This window comes from Sesamum indicum, linkage group LG13, assembly GCF_026168435.1.
Source record: "Sesamum indicum cultivar Baizhima isolate 11 linkage group LG13, ASM2616843v1, whole genome shotgun sequence".
Lineage (NCBI taxonomy): Eukaryota > Viridiplantae > Streptophyta > Magnoliopsida > Lamiales > Pedaliaceae > Sesamum > Sesamum indicum.
The window spans coordinates 3,688,625-3,711,176 of NC_142669.1; the positions used below are offsets into that span (position 1 = coordinate 3,688,625).

The 22,552-nt window shown below is 39.0% G+C and overlaps 1 pseudogene; it reads left to right on the forward strand.

The window, feature by feature from the left end:
• LOC105179351 (ubiquitin C-terminal hydrolase 13-like) overlaps positions 1 to 22,552 on the forward strand; it is a 135,692-nt pseudogene that overhangs the window by 39,177 nt on the left and 73,963 nt on the right.

Consider the following 22,552-nt stretch of genomic DNA (forward strand, 5'->3'; position numbering starts at 1 on the left):
GGCTACTGTAGGTAGAGACTTCAGGTTCAATGAGTCTAAGACTGATATGCTCTTTGATTATCATCTGCATAGCATTCTTATCCTCCATGTTCATTTGGATAGATTTGTATTGAACATACTCGTATTTGCATTCATCTTTGACCTTCAGAGTAGCTGCGATCTTGTTCGCTGATGTGTAGCAATTTCATTTCCAGTAGTGCTTCTTTAACGTTCAGAATTTCCTCCTCAGATTCCTTATAGAAGCTATTGCTGTCTGTGAGTCCCTATTGCCTGAAAGACAAAAGGACCTTACAATCAAATGAATCTGTTAATCTTTACTACTAACTGTGGTAATGAGATACAACTGTTGTGATGAGAAAAGTTATTTAACAGGATAATGCCAATAAATGTTCGCAGCAAACGTGGTGATTTTGATGCCAGATTAACTCATGCAAAAATGCAGGATAAGAGAAAATTTGGTAAGGTGTATAAGAAGGTGTATTGCTGTCTGTCGATATTTTGCAGAAAATGCAGAAAGTCCCTATTGCTGTCTGTCGATATTTTGCTAGCTAACAATCTGAATGATGTGTATTAGAAGGTGTATAAGCTATTCTATAAGTTATAGAATATGGTCTATTACCTTCTTTCATTAGATCTTTTCTTTTGAAATCTTGATGAAGGGTTAAGACTCTACTAAAATCTTGGTCTGCTAGGTTGTATGCAAACCTAGGCTGAATGTTAAACATTAACTTTCCTACATACAAATTACCTATCATTATTCTAGGACAACCGTCTCTTAGGTTATTGATTCTTCTATGCATTATTGATAAATGTATATCTGAATCAATTCCTTCCTTAAAAGTTGCTTTTATTACTACTTCAATAGTTCCAATGTGGATCCATTTCATAGTAATAGCTACTTCTTCTCTAAGCTTACTTAATTCTTTAAGAATTTTTCTTTAGGAATTAGTTGCATTTCCATCACTCTACTGAACTTACTTTGTAGATTTTGTGATGCTTCCTTTGTTTAAGTCCAATCTGGTTCAAGACTTTCCTAATTCTTTCAATCCTAAATCCATCGTATGGGTTGAGGTTGGAATCTGGTCACATGATTCTTTCCATGATTTTATTTGACACCGTCATTCTGGAAAGAACCGTGATAGGCTTTTGGAAGTTTGTAGCCTATCTCGCTCATTGTAATTATTCTGACTCGGTTGAAAATCCATCCGAATCAGTCTCTAGTTTCTCCTCATAGACGCTTTCGTCTGAAAGAAGATCTTCGAATTGGTTGATGGGTACCAAATCGCCATAGTAAACTGCATCTAGAATATCATCCGTGGCTTCAAATTTTCACAGATTCACCACGTTTCTGCGGGTAATCGAGAGATATATGTCCTTTTGCTCCGCAAGTCCAGCAATTGCAGTCTTTGAAACTTTCACTGGCTCGGGTTTGGGCTCGTTTGAAAGTTCTTCATGTAGGGGTTCTTCCAGTGGATCTTGCATCTGTTCGTCTAGATCCTTGGGATGAAACCCTTTTAGGTCCTGTTCTTTGTCCAATTTTATATGTTCTAGCTTTGGACTTGGACTACCATGATCTCCGTCATGAAAAGGTTCTTCTGGAACTCCTAGGGTAGGAGTCACTATTTTGCTTCGTCCTTTTCCTCAGCTCGCTTGATGCTCCTATACTAGTCAGAAAATCATTGTTATCAGAACAGAGAGTAGTTCGTTTGATTTTACCTCTCAGTCTTTTCATGTTTTTCAGGATAGATGCTTGATAACACCAATCCTTTAGTTTGTCTTTGAGGAAAGACATTCTTCGCGCCACCGAATCTAGCTGTCCTTAAGGTACTTTTTATGACTGGATAAACTTTTCCCTCCATGGACTGAGCTACTACTTCTGTTTCTACTCCACTCTGGAAGAAATACTTGCGGAACCAATAGATACATTCATCTACTATGCAAATGCTTCTTAATTCAAGGCTGAAGAGAACCTGTGCATATTCTCTAGCCTTTTCTGATCTACTTCCTTCTAAGTATTCATCTCCGATGAAGTGTATCTTGATAGGCTTTCCTAGCCGGTCTGCTATCTCGCCTGTCAAATCTCCGACAAGGATGCTGGCTTTGGTATCTTCTGGGATATTATCCCATCCGATCTTCACAGATCCCTCCAAGCTCAACTCCACAAGCTTTATGAAGTTTTCTTTGTCGAGCTCTAGGGTAGTTGTTGCTTTCTTGATTGCTGCAACCCATTCGTCTAACAATTTCTCTGTATTACGAAAATCAATAATATCCAAGTTTAGTATAGCGCCATATGGATGTAAAGGCTGGAGCATGGTCCTCGCCCAAGGTGTATTTTCAGGAACTCTTTTTGAATTTCTCCCTAGATTTTCCTTTAGCCTGGTTCCCACAAACGTTGGAGTGGCATTAGTTTGGAAATCCACGCTTTCCCTCATTGGTTGATCCTGTGGAGGATCATTAGAACATGTACTTCCCTCCGGCGGTGGTAGTGCTGGAGTAATTACATTTGTTTGGATATTGACCAAATCCACAATACCGAGTTGGGAAAAGGATTTTGCCAATTCTTATAGATCGGATAGATCCGTTCTTGTTACCTCCATTATTTTATAATCTGATAGATGCGATAATCAGATCCTCTTTAAACTTCGGCTTTGGAATCTTCGTGGCCTTCCCTTTCTAATGTAGAAGAGGTACTGTTTAAAGGGCGTCCCTTATTTGCTCCTGTTTGGAGTTTGATGTCTCAGGGTATTCCCTATGGTTTCTTTTCAGATTTGTAATTTCTGCACCTTAGATCTGTAAGGCCCTTGTGTAGATCTGGACGGATCTTAAGGACCTTGTCCACTTTTTGGCTCAAAGATTCTATTTTCATAGGTATATAGATTAACCTATGTACATAGTCTTGAACTGTCTTCTGTATCTCCCTCAGATCTTGGGAGATCTTTGATGTATCTGGCTCGAGTTGTTTCCAATCAGTCACAAGTTTTAGAACCGAAATTATGAAGGAATTTACCCGTTCCGCTTCTCCTGGCTGGGATTCTACGATGGACTTCATTGGAGTGTAGACGCCTCACTGCATTCCCTGGTAGCACTTGTCGAATCTCAAAATTTCTCAGTCACTCTTGTTCTTCTTCCGGCGTGAGAAGTTTTGGATCAATCCTCATGGGACCATTGTAACATTTTTCAAGAATTTTCATGAGAAATTCTCTTCTTTGTAATTCCAGAATCTGGAAAAATTCCATGTTTTAAAAGAAACTCGAACTTTCATTTGGTTCCATTTTCTCTCGGAGAGTCTCCTCGATTAGTGGATAAATAATATCAAAATAAAATATAATCATATATTTCTTCTAAACCTAGGTTGTGCTACCATTCTAGGTGAGCATTATCGAAAAAATGTGAAATGAGTGCATATGGACTAAAATGGCCTTTTAAAAGTTGCATAGGGGTAAAATTACTCGAAAATCTGCCAGAGGACTAAAAGTAAGCAATTTAGTAAGTTACTGGACCTAAACAAATATGGGCATAGTTATCGGACTAAAATTAAAATTAAGCATACTTAGCGGACTAAAATGACACTTTTTCCTATATAGATAGATAGATACATAAAGAGATAGATTGAAGAGCTATTGAAATTGTTTCTGCTATTCTGCAGTAATTTTTGTTTATTATATTATTTTAGTCTTGGCCATTGAGCAGTTCTATCACTATGTTTTGTAGCCTTCAATAATGTTACAAAACTGTGGTGGTTTAATCAATATAACATTACATGAAAATATTTTATGCTAGGCTATTAGGACATTGTGATGTCATATTTTAAGGTTAGTAGGACTAAAATTTTCTTATGTATAAGAACATGTGAAGGGACAAAGTAACAAATGAAAGTGGATAATTACCTTATCCCCTCAGATTTAATGTCAATATAAATGTTCATTTAGCTTTTGTGATATATGTGTGTTTTTATAAAATGTTAAGTATGAGTAATTAGATTTATTGAATGAGATATGTACAATAGTGGGTTTTGTGTAAGTTTATTTATTTATTTATTTTTTAGGTAAAAGTAAGTTTTATTAATAAAAAGTTACATGCGTACAGTACAATAGTCAAATATCGATTTCTCCCATGATAGGCCATGGGAGAGTGTGATAAATTTGCACTATTGATTCTCTGTCTAACGTCGTCCACTATGATGGCAGTGAGTAGTGCACGGTAGGATAAATTGACGATATGTTTCCCTCTCCACTTCCTAGTAGCCCACTCCACGTCTAAGGCCCAGTCTCCGTTCGGCCATGTGAATCGAACATCTTGTCTTACAGCTATGAGGCATCGTCTGGCATAAAAACATCGAAAAAATAAGTTAGTATGTGTTTCTATTGCGTCTTCATCACATAGAACATAGGTGCAAAGATAAAACAACCACGGTTTACCTGCCATGGATAGTTTCCCTAATATAGCGAGCCACAGTATGAATGTATGTCTAGGATCTTCAGGGAGCCCTAGAGTAGTGAATTCCAGCCTACCTTGGGTCCCGGTGAGTGTAATATACGATATAGCGATGCAACAATGAGATATCCATTCGTATCTCGCCAATGAACATGATCATCGACTCCATGGCTTATGGGAAAATTCTGTACAATCTCCAAACATGCCCATGATGAGGTCCAGTGTCAATGCCCATCCATAATGACCCCATTAAGTTTCTCCGAGAGTCCAAGACCAGTGAGTTGCGGGCCACGTGGGATCCTTTGAATAAGTGGTCCGAGGGGGTGCCACGGGTCCTGCCACAAATAGAAGGTAGCTCCATTACCTACTTGGTAATCCACCAATGGTCGATTAACGGTACATAGGCGAAGAGTTTTCTCCAACCCCATGAACCTCCATGCTCAGAAATTGTCCAAATTAACCTGTCACGCAAGCGCCCATGGTACAACCACTCTCACCCATATGGATGTTCTATCACAGTGAATCACATCGTATAATGTCTTACTCATTAAGGCATGATTAAGAATAGCGATATCTCTTGAGCACTGTCCTCCCTCTGCAGTTGGCTTACATACATCTCTCCATGCTACATTTGCATAGCCCCCACTAGTAGCACCTTTCCATAAGAAGGAATACAATCTTTTCTTGATCTCCCTTATAACACCTTTAGGTAGAATGAACGCGGAAGCCCAATAGATACTCAAAGCCATGAGAACGAATTTAATAATCTAAATCCGTACCTCAATTGATAATGTTGTACCCTCCCAACCCTGGATGCGACTATCAATTTTTGCCAATAGAGGTTGGCAATCCGCTATTGATAGTCTGAAAGAGACTAGACGAATTGCATCGGTAAATGCCCCACTTGAAACCCAAGTGCTGCTAATAACAAGTTTCTCATCCCATGTGGCGCTCGTGATAAAATGAGATGGCTCTTTTGCACATTAAGCCGAAGTCCAGATAACTCAGCAAATGGATCCAGACCCCGTTTAAACACCCTCCACCCATCGAATGAACTGTGTAGGGAGCCCAAATAGGTGCAAAACTGCTAGGAGGAAATCCCATTCTACAGTGTCATAGGCTTTCCCAATGTCCACTTTAAGCGCACATAGCGGGGGAAGCCGTGCTTGATTGTATCCTGTAATGAGTTCCTGTGCTAACATAATATTGTCGCGTATACTGCGACCTAGAACAAAAAACACCTGACAGGTGCTTATCAATTTATCCGAAGTTAAACTGAATCTGTGAACAAGAATTTTCGCAATGATCTTATAGAGGACATTACAACAAGAAATAGTGCGAAAATTTGTTACCATCATGGGGGAGTGTACCTTAGGGATTAATGCTATAAGCGTGGTGTTGATTTGCTTTAGCATCCTACCTGATGCAAAGAAGTCCATAATAGCTGACGTGACTTCTGTTCCTACAAGCGGTTGGGTTGCGTCATGAAACCCAAAAGAATATCCGTCAAGTCCCGGTGCCTTGTCGTATGCGATGTCAAAAATGACCTGCTTGACTTCATCGGCCGTAACTGGTTTGAGGAGAAGTTGGGTGTCCTCCTCAGTCAGCACATGTCTCGTCCATAGTCTCAAGTACCCAATATTAATTGCCTGTTGTCTTTGTACCCCTCCTAATAGAGCCTGATAAAAGGAGATAAACTCATGAATAACCGCTCCTGGCTCTATATCGGTGTTCCCTTGCTCGTTATTAATCTGCAAGATCTTCCGAGCAGTTCTTCTTTGGGCTATGTATCATTAATAAGCATCCGGAGGTGTAGCGACTAGTGTAGCACGATGTGGAGAATCGTGTGAGCCATGTATCATTACTAAGCATCCGGTCTAGTCGCTTCCATAGTCTATGCGAAGTCGTGCTGTAATTATGCCATTTATACCATTCACCCTGCATGGGAAGTGAATGCAAAGCAGTTGACTGAATACATACATTAAATTTCTCCATGGCCATCCTTATATCTCTGGAGGTGCCACAGACCTCACTGAGATCACGTACCACATTAAAGTTACCTACCACTAACCACGGCTCATGCATCGACTGAGTACCCAACATATTTAAAGAATCCTATAACTGACGTCGATCAATAACTTCATTAGCACCATAAATAACTGTAATAAATATCGGTTCATTACATGCACGTATAATCACACGAAAGTGTATAAACTGGGATACCAGATCAAGCACATTAACATGAATGAAATCATCATGCCATGCTATCCATATACGATTTCTAGTAGGTCCTTCAAAGCTGAACTCAGCCACTAGTGGTATCCAAGAGGCCAACAAAATGTAACCTGAACTTAGCCACTAGGTCCTTCAAAGCTAGCAGGTGGTCCCTCTTGTTCAGGCCACGAACGTTCCAGAATGCAGCATTCAACAAGGGTCATCACTAATAGGGTTGCTGATATTAGGACCCCTCGTGGATGCTTATGCATCATCAATGAAATTTAATGCGTCAAAGGAATTGAATATGACTACGTCCTTACCCTTAATTCTTCCCTCGCGCTGATTTGCTCGCTGGGAGGTTCACGAGCAACTGGCGGCTACAAGGACGCATCAACCGGTTGCTACAAGGACCCGTTATTGGACGAATGCCCCAAGCTCATATAACTATTACATTTTGGGGGGAGCTATTCGTACTCCACGTCCACTTTGCATAGAGATTCCACTCCATCCTCGTCCAGGACCATAATGATGATGTGTTTATGAAATTTCAATTTGTTATCGAGCATAACATATACACGAGCGAAATCCAGTCTCGTGCATGGTCTCCCTAAGCTGGATACAGTGGCTTCCCTACTTCACTAGCCACTTTGCTTATTCCCTCTGTTGCCCAAAGATCTACCGGTTTGTGTCTCAATCTGATCCACACTGGGACTTTGTGTGTGTTTGACCTTGCGCATTACCATTCCTGATTGTCATTTCTGAGCCCGATCGCTTGCCCCTAGTATAGCCACGACTCACCTTCTATTACATCTTCCATATCCATAACCATTTTAAACTGGAAGCAAAAGAACCCATTCATCGTGGAAGTTACCTCCCTTAATGAAGGCCAAATATAAGTCACATACTCTTTTAGGTGATGGGAGTACGGGCGTTTTCCCATAAGATACCCCACTGCTGTTTCCTTCCACCAACGAGACCCATCATGAATTGATTCCAATGTCGGTCATACTATAACTTCACCATTTTTCATTGCTGGTGCAACATACGACAAAGTTTTTCGGGAGGAATTATTGAACGCAAAAGCAATTTTATCATCATAAATTTGGATTTCAGAACTAGTACATAGGAGAATATTTCCAACAAACAAACCCGTATTACCGGAAGAGATATTAGCCATTGTCAGATTGTGCATGTGTACACCCAAAGTCCAGTCAGTTTCAGTCGGCGGAGTTGAAACTATCACTGGAGCAGAAATAGATGGCCGGGAAGGTTGCAGAAACAGAGATTCTGCAATAGAAATTCCAGCCGCGTTCATCACCGGCCAGCAAGGCACTGTCGCCGTGTGCACATGACCCATCCCTTCCTCCATAGCAGGTCGTTTTCCAGACGTTTAAGGCACCCCAAACCCGTCAATCTACTGCGACTTCGACGATGCAGCAGAAATCGCAGCACTGTTTGGCAAGATCACCGGCGTCGGCAAGATCACTGGTGTCGCGTGTTCCATATCCTTCTCTAAAGCCGGCGACATTCCAGATGGTTGAGACATCCCCCACACCCCAGCCTCCATTATCGCCGGCGCTGATACAATAACAGACGCGCCCAAAAATTATTGCGCATCTAGGGTTTACGCTGGTGGCGCCGCCTTCCTCGCCTGTTCCATATCTGCTGTTGTAACCATATTCGCCGCCGCCAACAACAGCAGCAAAAGTCGCGCAGGTCATCTCCTTCGGTGTAGCAATCGCGAGAACAGTTTCAGGCGAAATTTCATAACCCACTTCTGTTTTAGAGTTTCCAACGCAGCAAGAGAAACAACATCGCCATCATCAACAATCTTGTGTTCCAAATTTAAAAATTCTGCAATATTAAAGGACGCACAAATCTCATCCTCTTGCCGCGCTGGTGAAGCAGTAGAGACGCCATTGTCACTGCTTCCCTGGTCGGTACTATTTTCGCCAAGTGCAGTTTCAGACACATCCAAGAAATCGAGACCATCCTCTCCCCAATGATCTGCACGCTCGGCAACAGGTTCGCCGACATCCTCCCCATCGCCGTGAAGTTCACCGTGGAGAGTTCTAGTGTGTGTTTGTAATGGTGTGGTAGCGTGTGTGAGAGAACAGAGAGTGTTTGGAGAGTCCATCCCATAAAAAAGTTTATTTTCTTTTTTTTTATTGAGTGGGTGTTTATATAAATACGATTACATTAATACCACACCACTTTTATTCATTTTCACCCCATCTCCGAGATAAACCAAAACAGGCCACATGTTTGGGTCTATTTAATTCACCTAGACTGTGTTTATTTTGTTTTGTTTTGGGTTTTGCCTTGTTTCTCAATATCATATAAAAAATTCATTTAAGTACATTCTCACGTTTTTCTCCCATCATCACTCCTCCCACCGTCCATTGTCTTTCACCGCCAGGTTTCAAACCGCCATCGCCCACATTCTGTGCACCAACCCGTTCTGCTGGAGATGGTGAGAGAAAGCGCCCAACCGAAAATATGTTACCTTGAGCATCCCTTCTTTGTGCAGAAGCTGCTTCTGGAGCTTCAAATCACAGTTTTAAGCACCGCAGCTGCTGAAAAAATCAAGTAGTGGTGGTCGATTTGCTGGGTTTTTCTTGTGGTGGTGGTGGTAGTTTCACCCGTCTTCAACTTATTTTCAGGGGAAGTTATGACCGGTACTGAGCGGTTTCTTAGCTCTCCTGCAGCTCAATTTGGGTTAGAAATCGGAGTTCTTCTCTCTATGCATTCTTTGGTGGAACTCTCTAATCTAGCAAACAAACATAGTGAGAGAAATGTATTTGTTAAATTCTATAGTATGCTATAATTTATTAACTCTATTCTATTTAAATCTTCACATATTTATAGATATGGTGTAATTAACTTAGATCCATTCTATTTATAAACATGCTACAATTAATTAAAATATATACTATTTATTAAAAAATGTGGCCTTAAAATAACTAACTTTGGTTGTGTGTTTTTACTAATTCATAAAAACTTTACAATATTAAATTATTTAAATAAATTCATCAAATATATTGTTGAAGTAGTCTATTTAAATTTAGTAATTCGAATAGAACGTCAAAATAAATTCTTAGCCGTTTATCGATGTGCATAAAATTATTTATTAAATATATATTTATTATTTATGAAATAAAACATAAATTGAGTATGATTTTTAATACAAAAATATATCTACAATAATTTATACAGTTCAATCCACCTACAAGTAAAACAATATATATAAGTATAAGGGTCAATTATATTTTACCATCGAAACTTATTTTTTGTGTCAATGCACCATCTCAACTTTGCGAAATTTGCACTTTGCCATATCTAATTGTCATTGTATTGATCTTTCTGCGGCTAAAATATTATAAACTGTTCATATGTATATAATATCACATTATATAAACTTTAAGTATCACATGTGCATTTCATGTGATTTTGTTTTTTACAAAATAAATTGTTGAGAAATAGTTATAAATTACAAAGTGCAATATTTCATAAAGTTCAAATGGTAAGTTGACCCAAAATACATTTTAGATGTCAAAATATAAAACAGCCATAGTTCTGATATTAAAACGTAACTAACCCTGATTATAAATTCATATAAAAGAGACATGATTTGATAATAAACAGTGATTTTTTTCTTCCAAGATACAAAACTAAACTTACAACACCTATTATACATAAGTTATATTAAAATATAAATCTAAACTTACATACTATTTCTAACATGTATTTACATATCTTTATTTTTGTCTCTTTATCTCCCAAAAGAAAACAAAACACTTTAAATATAAAACCAAATATAATGCACATATTTTGTACCTCTACACACCTTTTTCCTACTGCTTCGCCGCCTCCTCTCGGTCATATCCTCTACTTACACCATAAATTCTACCAAATTCAGTTGTACTAAATTCAGAGAGAAATCTGCTCTATGACAGGGTAATCTCCCCCCATCATCCTTTTTTACGAATATGAAGAGATTGTGGGACGAAATGGCAGAACTGAAGCCCAACGCCTCAGTGCACATGTAACGGGTGTACCTGTGGGGCTTGGAAGGCAGTGGAGGACTTAGCTGCTTTCACGCAGCTGATGCAATTTCTATGGTCCTATTGTCAACTTTTTTCCGCCCTTAGTCTAGAGCGTGGAATTGGGCATCGGTTCCCATCTTTGACTAGGCAACTATGCTTGATACTCGAGACGTGTTTCATCTAATTATCTAATCTAGGAAACCTATTCCTGACCGATCAATTGCTTTGGCAAAAGACTTTTAGAGTCTAAACCATCTTAGAGCGCATAGGAGACTCTCTGTCATATACTAACAAGAGACAGATCCTCTCTTGGAATCCACCGTCCTTGTTACCAATTCTGATTGTAGTGGATAAATCTTAGAATGTCCATGCCTCACGACATGGCCACCGCTCATCATATCTAAGATATAGTGTTAGTATGCATGTGACTATAGTGATTCCTCAAGTCCGAGGACTAATCTCGTACTGACGTAGTCGAGAATCCCAATCATATCGACCATGCCTTAAGAGGCTTCCATATGACAATTTCAGTGAGTCAGTTCAGTCCGTCAACTACCTTGTCAACTAACCTACTAAAACTACACCAACGACTTATGTCTCCTATCGACGAAACACGACTGCAATACCTAGTGTAAGTCTCTGTAGGATCTTGAGATCCTCGACTTGGAATGTTTCACACCGACCCTTAGGAGTTGGTTCATAGCTGCCAAAGCTATGCGCAGACTAACTCCACGGGTTTCACCTTTTAGTGTGTGGATATTTCGTTGTGACATTGAAACCCTGTTACATATCAGTGGTAAGCAAAACGAAACACACTGCCTACTTGATAGACTTACCATATTCATCAATTTAATATTATTTGATAAAGATTGGTGAATGGCAAACAACCAATATTAGAATAGGTAACCTGAAAGCTAATTAGATTGGCATACTTGTAATCAATTCTGATAATAACTTGATTCTACGTAATACTGTTCTGTGAATAAAACAAGTATTCGCTATTGGCATTTAATTTATTATGCTCATTACATATATATTTGCATTTCTTTTAATCATCACAACAAAGCCCACAGACCATTTTAACGACCGTGCAACAGTTGGAACGCATTCGATGGCAGTCCTAAAACCAACTGCCAAGGATTGAGTATGAAATGTTCCAAGTCTAGGAACTCTAGAATGAGCATCGAGTGTCCTATGGAGACTTGCATTAAGAGTCGCATTCATTTGATGGATGCCGTGTTTCATAGGTGGCAGACGTTGGACGTTTATGCGACCTTAATGGTCGATTGGCTAAGTGTCGAATCGACTGAATTGACTCGTGGGGTCGTCATATGGAAGCCTTTGAGGCTTGGTTGGTATGACTCGAATCCCCGGGTCCGATAGTGCGGGAGTAGTCCCGGGAGTAGTGTGGGAGCAATCACGGCAGTCACGTGCATACGATGACTATATCTTCGGTCTGTGCGATAGGTGACTATATCACAGACACGATCATCATAAGTCTTAACTAGTGCAGTCGAAGTATGTAGCGAGAACAGTGAATTCCAAGAAAAGGATCCATTCCCTGTTAGTATATGACAAAGGTATCTTCTATGCACTTGGAGATGTGTTCACGCTCTATAAACCTATGGCCACACTTATTGGTCAAATAAGAAAAGGGGTTCTTATGTCGAGCAATTAGGCGTAACACGATCTCAAATATTAAGCATAGACACCTAGTCCAGAATGGGAGCCTACACCAAATTTCATCCCCTAGAATAATGCCGGGGAGATGATAGACAGAAGGACCATACCCGTACGGACTCGAGAGGCTAAAACTTCACATGGATATTCGCCTAGTCTCTAGTGCCATGGACTGTTGCTAGACGGCCACCCATGGTGACGGGATTTCTTGATCAAGGGTTGATCGAAAATTATTAAATAAATTAGATTTAATTAAAAATAGTGTTTGAGACTAGCCCAAGCCTAGCTGAAAGGTGAACCTTAAGAAACACACAAATTACCGAGAAGGAATGAGGAATTAATTCAATAAGTAATTGGATTACTTATAAATAAGAGAAATCCATTGGATGAAGCCCAAGGATAATTACTAGGATTAATTTATATTGGGCTTGCATTTATTATTTAATAAGTTAAACTTATTAATTAATAAAGGCTTATTGGGCTCATGTATTTAATGGGATAAATATATGATGAACTTAATTAGGTAGATTTTAATTGAATTTGATTTAATTAAAATTAGTTGGGCCTTGTATTTTTATCTTAATAAAATCGGCCAAACAACCTAATTAAGCTTGTTGAAAAATTGACTAGCAATTATCACTTTTGGAAAGTGCTATGTTAGTCAGTCTTTATATAGAATAAAGATTATATTACCTTTTGGATTGTAGAATGAACCTAGACACATTTTAGTACATTCATACAAGAAATATATATTAGTTATTTTGAATATATAATAACATAACACAACACAAAGACTAGTTTCCTACCCTAGAGCTCCAAATCGGCCGCTCCCTTCTTCTACACACTTGGTGTGATCTTTTCTCCCTTATTCTTTTCTAGCAAATTGAATTAAGATATTTCATATTCCGATGTGGTGTGGACGTGTCTTTAGAGGGCTTTTACGTTGAATTCTCGCATGAACAAATGAACGAAAGAAAGTTCGAAGTAAATCAAGCAAAGGTAATCCTTGATTTACGTGTCTTGCATCTTCTAGTTTTAATTTTACCATAAGCCTTGTTCTAGTTTATTGTTTACTTAATTAACTACATCGAATGCCCAGGAACTCCAAGGGTACACCCTTGGAACCATGATTTTATTTAATTTCATTTTTATTTTTTGAATTTTTATTTACTACTTTCGCTTGCGCATTATCGGGCCTATCCACTCGTATTTTTGTTGCTTTCAAGTGGTATCATTGCCTGGTTCGATGTGACTAAGAATGGTAACATCATTTTATTGCTTTTGAAGCATGTTATTCATTTTGCCTATTCTTGTCTAATTATATGAGAAAATTAACTTGTTCAATTTTTGTAAGTTTTTAGATGATTTAAGTATTTTAAGAAAATTGGATTTTCTGGTAAAATATTTACTTTTATTTTCAGTTTAATGTGTAGAAATAAAAAAATATTTTTTATGGTAATGTAGTCGGCAGTGCACAGTGTGTGCGCTCGATCGCGTGCACTGCACCTGTCACTACGGCCAACGGCTAGGCCGTTTTTTACCGTTTCTTCCGAAAAATTAGATTTTCTAATTTCTCCATATTTTCTTAAAGATATTTATTTTTTCTGATTTAATTTTTGATAATATTAGATTTTTTCTAGAGTTAAATTGCTTTAATTATTTTGTTGGTTTGCGTGCATTGGATGCATAAAACTTTTTCATCCTTTTAAATTGCAAATATTAAACTTGTTGTTTTCTGCATATAATTGTTTGTCGTGATATTGGATATTATGTTGTTTTTCTTGGGATGTTCATTTTTTTTTTTTATCTAGCATGATTAATTGTTATTATGTGGTAGTTGAATGTTAGTGGATGATCACGGAGCCTTAGACTGCATGTATAGCTTTTTATTTTGCTGGGTGGGCCTGTGTGCCCTTGTGATTTATTTTCTCCTCTCTCTCTTTTTATGCCTTGGAATAATAAGGCTTGCTCTCATCCCCCTTATGTACTCCCCCAATTTTTGATCGGGATTTCTTATTTCAATTGTAATGATAGTAACATTGGTTTTCGTTGAGGTTTTATAATTTCTATGTAAAAACAAGCCTATGGAGATGAAGGCCCTCGAAGAATGAAGGAGTTTGAAGGCCCATTTATATGTTGATGGGTAAATCACTATTCTAATAGCATAGGGTCACCTTGGACAGTCCTTAGACTCATTGCGGGCTCAGTGAGTCGCATAGGTTGGGCTCTTGATCATCCAACAGCGGTTCCTAGGTTTCATTGCATGCGATGCGTTTACTTAATGCTTTAAATATTTTATATTTGTGCATGCAATGTTAATATGTTATGAGGTCTCGGTCTAAAAACTCAATATTAACTCTCACTTGGTTGGGCCAAGTTAAATATTAGGCCTATAATGGACTTCGATCGAAATGGTTTTGATCCGTCCAAGCCTTCCATCCACAGCAATGTGGTGAGGAAGCTACCGATACCCAAGTGTGGTCTCATGAGTCGTGATACATTTAGGATAGAGGAAAGCTGCACCATTATTGTGAAAAAAGGAACGTGTTCACCGTTATCCTGTCTCACGAGTCTTGGGGTATGCGAATGAAATGTGATTTGGTTGATGAGTGGGGCCTATCACCGAGTAACAAGATTGGCTTGGAGTCTCGGAATCATGTGAAAAGGTGAGGTAAAGGATCTTCGGAATCTCATGGAATGAGAATGCTATTGGATACCTCCCACGTGGCCTTTGGCATGTGAATCGTAAAAGTGGGGCATAACAAATTCGCTTGTGGATCCTAAGGTTACTAGAAAATGTTATTCCCAAAACCCCTTTTGAGAGTGGTGGGCTTTCGTATAAATAGTGGGAGAGTTAAAGACTAAAGACCAAGTCTTAAGCTTAATTCATAATATTTCGGTAAATGTAAATTTCATTAAGTAAAGGAGGTACATAAGTACAGTACAACAAGCATCAACTAGGTGAATTCCTCAACAAACCAAGGAATCCGCATGTACTAACAACATAAGGCAGTTGAACAATAAGAATTCTCTGTCGCACATCGTCAAGAATAAGTGTACCCAAAGTCCGTGAATCACGATGGCTCCCATCAAAACGTCGAAGATTACACTCGCGCTAGATGTGATAAATCAAGAAACCAAGTAAGGCACGATAGGACGCAAATATCATATGCTTGCCCCTCCATCTGCTAGCAGCCCACAACACGTCGGTAGGCCACAGGCAGTTCGGCCAAGGGAAGTGAAGTGCGAGTCGAATCACCAGCAAACAACTTCTCGAATAGGGGCAGTGATAAGTGACTGTGATTTTCCACCGCACCGTCCATAAAAAGAACACAGGAGCTATCCAAGTGAGATAACCAAGGTCTGTCGATGGTAGAAAGCTTACCAAGTATGGCTAGCCAAAGGACAAAGGTATGCCTAGGGATCTTAAAGGGGTCCAACAGTAGTAAAGACCAACCTACCTTGGGACCCTCAGCCTGGAGCGATCGGAGTACCGTAGCTGACACAAGAGTCGTTGTCTGAGTCCGTCATAAAATACGGTCATTACAACCATGAATGTGTGGAAGGGAATGCATAATCTATTGAATAAACGTGAGCGATCTTAAAGGGTATGCGTGGGATCGTAGGAGGGGCCAACGCCATTGTCCATCCTCAATACAAGCAACAACTCTGTTTGTCAGCCGTGTATTCGTGAGGCTAGGTCCATTTGGAAATTATCGAATAAATGGGCCTAACTCATGACAAGGATCCTGCCATAAATAGAACATAGCCCCATCTCCAATAACATACTCAGCAAAAGGTTGAATGAGGGGCCGTAGATGGAGGAGTTTTCGCCAGCCCCATGAACCCCTTCGATCTGACACCGTCCTGATAGAAGTATCTCACAGTCTCATGTGATAGATCCCATCTACCCAGACAGATGCCTTATTGCCCCGAATAACTTGCCACAGTTTAACTCCCATAAGAGCACGGTTGAGGGTAGTGATGTCTTGGTTACCTTGACCACCTTCATTAATAGGTCGACATACATAATCGCAAGCGACCTTCACATTTTCACGAGAAGTCGAATCCTTCCATAGGAAAGCCCTCAGTCGCTTTTCTACCTCCCGAGTACACCCTCAGGCGAAATAAAAGCAGAGGCCCAATATACACGAAGAGCAGTAAGAACAGATTTAACAAGTTGTACTCGTCCCGCATATGATAAAAACGTACCTTCCCAACCCTTGTTACGCTGATCGAGTTTCTCAAGTAGGGATATACAATCCAATAGAGTAAGTCGCAACGATATAAGGGGGAGTCCCAAATTCTTCATCGGTAAGTGTCCCTCCTAATCAGAAGCTGATCATGAGAGAATCATGTGACTCTTTTGTACATTAATGCAAAGGCCCTTAATTCATAATACTACAATCATCTGCTGCTTTTTATTTATTTTTCTAGTTTCTAGAAAATATCTAAGAACCCTTTAACCATGATAATGGAGACTGACAAATTCAATGTCACGAACTACAACGGTTAGCTGCGAAATATGAGGATTGTCCTAGATTTCGTGAACCAGGACTATATCTTGGACAAGCCACTCCCAACAGCTTTGCAAAAAGGATCCTCGCTTGAAGAACTTGTCACGTTCGAGAAGTAGCTTGAGGCAACCGCAAGGTCCGCAGTATCATATTGGCTTCGATGTCTAGTGACATCCAAAAGCAATATGATAGACTGGATGATGTTCTCTCGATAATGCTAAGGAAGTTTATGCAGTTCGTAATACGCATATTATATATGTCGCCACAAAAGTATCCTCCGAGACCAAGATGGCCCAAGGATTGTCTGTACAAAGTCACAGGGTTAAGATGTTATCCCTATTGGAGAAGCTCAATGACCTCAAAGTTAGGCTTGACAATGACACGTACATTGACGTGATCCTTCAGTCGATTCCTCTGTCCTACGACCCGTTTATTATTAACTACAATATGAACGGACTTGAGAAGTCTATTCATAAGTTAATTAATATGTTGGTCCAATATGAGGCGATGACCCACAAATCTATGTCGGCGGTATTGGTAAGAGAGGCTTCAACCTCTAAAGCGAAAGGCAAGAGGGTCGAACGGTGGAAGAGGAAGAAGGGCAAGGGAAAAGCTGCCGGAACCACGATTTGAAAGCACCGTGAAAAATGCGACTGGATCGGCCTGGAAACGCACAAGCGGAAGCGGTAATATAAAATTACATAAATTAAAACAAAACATAATAAAACCAGAACTTCAAGGGGTATACCCTTGGAGTTTCCGAGCGTTCGATGTACTTATGCAAATATAACCATAAAATAAATGGGGCTATGATTGAATAAAAAATGAGAGATACATAAATCGTAAATCGAGAATTACCTTTTGATTTGATTTATTTCGAATACCCTTTGTCTGACCCGTTCACGCAAGGTTTTAACGTAGAAGCCCTTTAAAGTTGCGTCCACACCCACTGGAATTTACGATCCCTCAATCCTCTTTACTAGAAAAAAATTAGGGAGAAAAATATACACCAAGTGTGTATACAAGAGGGTCGGCCGAGAGGTGGAGTTAGGGTGTAGGAAATTATTTTGTGTATTATGTATTTTTTCATTAGTTATTCCAAATAACTAACACACATATATATACCTTGAATTGATGCATTAAAATATGTGTAGGTTCATTTAACCATGTATAAGATAATAAAATCCTTTATTCAAAATAAATAATGACTAACATAGCACTTTCCAAAAGTTAAATTGTTAGTAAATAATTTTTTTTTCTAATCATTTCCACCAACTTAATTAAGGGACTTGTATTTTAATTAAATACAAGCCCCAATAATTTTAATTATATTCAATTTAATTAAAGCCCACTTACTTAAGACCATTATATATTTAATTCAATTAAATATATGAGCCCAATAAGTCTTTACTAATTAATAAGTCTAACTTAATAAATAATAAAGGCAAGCCCATCATAAATTAATGCTATTAATTTATTCTTGGGCTTATCCATCTATGGATCCGTATTATTTATAAGTAATCCAATAACTTATGGAATTAATTCTCAATTAATTCCTCATCCCTTGGTGATTTGTGTGTGACTTTTTTAGTTCACCTTTTAGCTGGACTTGGGTTAGTGTCAAATACTATTACTAATTAAATTCAATTTAATTAATAATTCTTGATCAACCCTTGATCAAGAAAGCCCGTGACCATGGGTGGCCGTCTAGCAATGATATGTGGCACTAGAGACCAGGCGAATATCCATGTGAATTTTTAGGTTCTCAATTCCATACGGTTATGGTCCTTCCATTTACCATCTCCTAGCCTTAGTCTAGGGCATGGAATTGGGTGTCGGTTTTCATCCTATACTAGGCGTCTATGCTTAATACATGAGATCGCGTTATGCCAAATTGGTGGACATAGTAACCTCTTTTCCTATTCGAGCAACGACTGTAGCCACAGCTTTATAAAAGTGTAGACACATCTCCAAGTGCATAGGAAATACCTCTGTCACATTTTGACACGGAGCGGATCCTCTTCTAAGGAACTCACCGTCCTCACTACATACTTTGACTGCACTAGACAAGGCTTATGATGACCATGTCTGAGTCACGATCACCTCTCGAACAAATCTAAAATACAGTTATCGCATGCACGTGACTGTCATGATTCTCAAGTCTGAAGACTACTCTCGTACTATCGAAGTCGGGATTCGAGTATTACCGACCAAGCCTTCTAAGCTTCCTTATAATGATTCCCACGAGTAAGTTCAATTGATTCCACATGTAGCCAATCGACCCACTAAGATCCCATACACATCCCACATTTGTCGTCGATGAAATAAGGCACTCATCAAATGAATGCGACTCTTAATGCAATTCTCAGTAGGACTCTCGATGCCCAGTCTCGAGGCCCTCAACTTGGAACATTTCAAACCCAATCCTTGGCAGTTGGTTTCATGACCGCCATCCAATCCGCAGTCCAACTGTTGTGTGGTTGTTAAAAGTGGTCAGTGGGCATCTGTTGTGATGTCAAAGCAGTGCTTGACGTAATTTGGTAAGCACAAGAGATACATGTGCTGAAGAAAAATTCTTGCCATATTCGTCGGGAAAGCATTGCTTAAATAAAAATTGCTTCAATGAATCTCAAAACCACCAATCCAATTGGCTTTTGGGCACCCATACCAACAATCTCCCACTTGACCTTAAAGGCAATTTACTCATGTTTCCATATTAAATTGATTATAAGCAATCTGCGATATCGGCTAGGTCTTGTGGGTCTACTTTTTGTTTCCGCCGGTTTCCTGCGGTCCAACCGCACATTACATCTTCCTATCATCACTCAGAGCAGATGATGGTGTCTAAGATTTTTTTTCTTGAGCTTGTGATGAGATCTCAGGCCTTTTATCTTGTGCGTAGCCTAGCTATCATCCTCTAAGGTGATTACTGGTGCAGCTATGCTAGGTAGCATACCCAACAATCGGGTGTTGTTTTTCGGTCCTAAATGTTTTCCAATTATAACATTAAAATTACCATACATTTAATTTTTCATGATAAGGTTCCTTGTGGTATACCATTTGGAACTTTTCCAATATTACCACATTATCATAAATCTCTAATGTAAGTTCGTTTTGAGATTAAATATTATTCGTATCAAAGATAGCCCTTCAACAGCTATATGTTGCCTCGTTAGTGCACACTCAACATCTGTTGTTATGCTCAAAAAACATAAGCAACATCGATGTTCAGTGCATCGAACAACATTACATGCTGCTTACAGCAAAGACGCAGGGGATGTCAAACATCTAAGCCCTCACCAATCCACTATGACTGAATCTTGGATAGCTTATCCCTAGATAGGAATCCAATTCCTACTGTGGAGAAGTTTTTGAACAATGTTCATATTTTAGAGTTCCATAGACGTCTTTCTATCATTCCAAATGATTGAGACATTCTAACATCTAAAAAACTTGGAACACAATTGAGCTCGCACTGATCTTCCACCTTGTTTTTGGCCAAGTCATGTACCCCATGATCTTGTCAAAACAAGTATGTAGGACGCTCAAACCTAGTTTCAACTCCATAGCAAATTTCATGGCTCGACGTCTTTATAGATCGATGTCCTACATCGCTTCTCCTTGTTCGATTTCAGAAATTCGTACGTATCGGGTAATCGGAGTTTTCTAATCGTCCTTTGGAGAACTTTAGATATGGTCAATTAAAGTTTCGATTACAAGTGATGTTTACATTATTCCATATCGAACATATATAAATAAGACACCGAGTCTAATTTTCCTCCCACTAGTCCTTTGACGTGTGCAGGATCATTCCTCATACTCAAGACTTTTGTAGGACAGGTTTGCCATTCTTTATCAAATATGGTGTCTGCATTGCGACTTAAGAAAACGCCATGCTTTACAACTGGACGATTTTTTGAAAGTCCATATCTAGTGGCCCAACTAGTTCAGTGAAGCATCGATCGAACCATGTCCAATCAAGGTTCAATTTCTCCCTTACCAGAGATAGTTCAACATCGTCTCTTCCAAAGAAATTTCACTGAATGAGTATTTCATTCTCATTTTCGGATGTTTCAAGAACTCCCAATAAATAAGCATCACCTTGATCCCATCGAGGGGTTTGTCTCCATAACCAGTTTGGTTCTCCACCTCAAGTCTAATTTCTCCAAACTTTCTAGAAGTTCTTGAACTTGTGAACCCTATACTTGCATTTGTGTATTTAGTAACTTACAGATGTCCATTTTGGATCCAATCCAATAGATCATTTTTGTAAGCATTCTTTGTCCCACAAAGTGCTTTTACGGCTTTCTTCCTTCTCAAAAAGGATCCACAAGTTAGTGAACTCAAATCATCTATTACTATACTCTTTGAATCTACCAACCAACTCATCCTATCTAGAGGGATATGGCCCTAGCTCATGCATGCCATTCTATGTAAGTTATGTTCTTGACCATCCGTTTTAGTCATTTATTTTGAGCATGCATACTCCAATTATGCAGTACGATAATAACTCAGCAGACTCGAAAGAATCTTTTATTGATCATGTTTTGTAGTCTAATTTGTCCAACAATTGACTAACGACTTCATCACGTTGGGTTACATAATCGTATACTATTTTGACATGAATACTATTAGCTAAGTCTATTTAGTCTTATTGTTTTTCTAGTAATAGCCTAGCTATTCCTTAGCTTTAAGACTACTTGACTTAGCGTTCTATTCCCTTTCATTTCTTCAAATCATTTGCAGAAATACATTTCGAGAGCAAGTGTCCAACACTTGGGAATAAGAATAGTAATCATGTTTTCTCAACAAATGCCATAGTTGGGTGAAGGGGAGATCACGACACTCCCTCTTCTAATGCCTTTTGGAAATTTTATGCAAACATTATAAGTAAATTTTTACTGTCAAACCGTTATTTCATTTTCCTTCTACCCTCGCCCATCAAGGCGACAGGAGCGCAAAAATGCTTGCAATGGCTGACTTAGCTTCATCCTTATTTCTCATTTGGCGTCTATCTCCCTTGCCTTTCGCACTTGAGGTTGAAGCTTCCAAATTCAATACCGAAGGTGCAGATTCTTCAATCGTTGCCTCGTATTGGTTCAACCATTTTATCAACTCATGAAATGGTCTTCTTAAGCCCATTTAGAGTTTGTGAGAAATAGGTCGAAGGAGGGATGAGGGGACTGAAGGATTACGTCAATGTACATCTGCTTTAAAGATCAACATTGGGGTCTAAGAGCTTCTCCACAGGGGATTGCATCTTAGCCCAATGGTTGTGTACAGACGACCTCCAGTCATCTAGGTTTCAAAAAATACTTTGGCTCCCATTGGTATGGACCAAAATTGTAAACAAATAGAAAGCGATAGGACCTATTTTGCAAGTCTAGTAAGATAAGAACTAATATGCCAAAATATAAAAAATATAGGACAAAAAAATTGTTTCAGCGAAAATTGACCAGTGGGATTATTTTCTTATTCAAATTGCAACATCTCTAAATTTTCTTATTCTTCACACTTGCAAAACTTTAGGTTACATTTTCATTCTGACTATTTTCATTCTTTGCAGTGTTTTCGTCCATAGTGGTGGTGTGCACGGCGGACACTATTATGCTTTCAATAGGCCAACTCTATCCAACCAGTGGTATTGAGTTAGTTATG